Below are 1,930 nucleotides of genomic sequence, written 5' to 3'. Positions count from 1 at the left end.
CAATCCCGACTTAAAGTGTATACACCTAAACAAAAATTAACGTGTTAGGAAATTATACACATAATGTTATGTCATTGCACTTTATGTCATCTTAGTATGCCGCAGTCATGTAACTTTTTTGTTTGGTCACTTGCAAGTACATAGGTAATAAGTTTTGATATTGTATTTTAACAAGAAAAATACAATAAAATGTAAAAAAAAATGCTAATAGTAGTAGAAAATTGTTATATTTTCTATAGAAGAAAATGAGCCACTCAAAATGTGTTTAGTTAGTTATACTTTTCCTTTATGAATGGAGAAAACAGGAATACTTTTAAGCTTGTATTGATATGTTTACTTAAAAAAAAAAAAAATTAAAAATTGTGTAAACTTCTAAATATGCATAACTGTTGAATTGAGAGGTTCAATTCTCTCCGAGAGTAAATTATTTCACTCATTTCTTTTAATAAAATCAAAAGAATTACAAACTTTAAATTCTCATCTGTAATTTGTAAAATTAAAAGTCAAAATTGGTTGAAAATCTTTCGGACTTGTTCAAGTGTGACAAACAAGACCACCGTGAAAGGCCCCTGCCGTGAAATCGTCGGAATAAATCCTTTGTAAAGAGCCATCGGCCCTTCAGCCTTCACCGTCTTCATTGCACAGTCTAACGCCCCACTGTACGGCGGCGCCGCCCCGGCCTCCACCTTCATATTCATAACTCTCGTCTTTATGACATCCACCGGATTCGACGCCACTGCTGCCACAAACCCCGCCGCGAAACTCGCCGTCACGTGAGTCCCCAGTCCGTCCTTCATCACACCCTTTTCCAATATCGTCTCTTTCATCTGATCGTACGATGCCAACTGCGCCGCCGTCACAATCATCGCCCGGTTCACCGTAAGTGACGACCCGCGCCAGAGGCTAGTAATCCCTTCTTGCTTCGACATTCTTGTGATGGCGTCCACCACGCCGGCGTAATTCCGCCGCTGGGCCACCGGAAGCCGGCCGTCAGCCTGCATTCTCACCATTGCGACGTCGGCCGGGTTCCCCACCGCCGCGCCAATCCCGCCGGCGATTAACCCCGCCGTGATTTTCCGGGTCAGAGGCATGCTGCCAGAATTCGGGTCGGACCATTTAGTCTTGAGGATGTCGTAGAGACCCATCCGAGTGGTGGAGTAAAGAGTCTGCCGGAGAACAGTGGCAGAGACGCCGGAAAACAGCGCAGTAACACCTTCGGACTGGACAATTCTAACGCCAACCGAGATGGGTCCGACACGCGGAGGTTGGGGCGGCGGGATGTGGAAAGATTCCGGCGCGACAACGGAACGAGAAGCATTGAAAGCTAGGGCGGGGCGGAGATTTGGAAGCGGCGGTTTCTCGCCGTCCAATTGCATCCGAACTTTGATGAGATCAAGTGGGTGAGTGGAGCAACCGGCAACAATGGAAGCGATTCCTCCTTCGAGAAATCCCTTGAAACCCATTTTCAGGAGAGATGAAAATTGGGGGAAAAGAAAGAAGAAGATGAAGAATCAAGAAAGAAGAAGAAAGATTTGGAAATGAAAATTGGGTAATTGGGAGAGACGGAGAGTTAATTTATATAGGAAATGGGAGGCGGAGGGGATTCGTAAGGCGGCCGGGTCTTTACGCGTGGTGGGTTCATTGGAAGAAGATGCCGGGAAGGGAACCCAACTGCAATTCCCAATTTAACTTTAGTGAATGATTTGGATGGAACTAAAATATCATTTAGTTGGTTCAAATTTACTCTCTTTACTTTTAAATATTTAATTTAATTTATGTATTTTCAATTAGTCTCGCTACTAGTTTATTATAGATTTTTCATTACTTTTTATTTTTTATTAACATTTTTACTATAAATTTTAAAAATATTTTCACATATTTTGTTTCTTTGCAATTTACATGAAAATTATTATTATTGTTTAATCAATTT

The 1,930-nt window shown here is 42.1% G+C and overlaps 1 pseudogene across 1 annotated transcript; it reads right to left on the bottom strand.

The window, feature by feature from the left end:
* Window positions 1–360: 360 nt before the first annotated feature.
* On the bottom strand, window positions 361–1,690 carry LOC120075854 (mitochondrial uncoupling protein 5 pseudogene; annotated as a pseudogene). The gene has a single exon (XR_016529119.1). The product of XR_016529119.1 is annotated as a mitochondrial uncoupling protein 5 pseudogene (transcript).
* Window positions 1,691–1,930: the final 240 nt, after the last annotated feature.

This window comes from Benincasa hispida, chromosome 4 (genome assembly GCF_027475165.1).
Source record: "Benincasa hispida cultivar pf3 chromosome 4, pf3_genome.v1.1, whole genome shotgun sequence".
Classification (NCBI taxonomy): domain Eukaryota; kingdom Viridiplantae; phylum Streptophyta; class Magnoliopsida; order Cucurbitales; family Cucurbitaceae; genus Benincasa; species Benincasa hispida.
The sequence above is the reverse complement of the archived record's forward strand: the minus strand, read 5'-3'. Positions and strand labels throughout refer to the sequence as shown.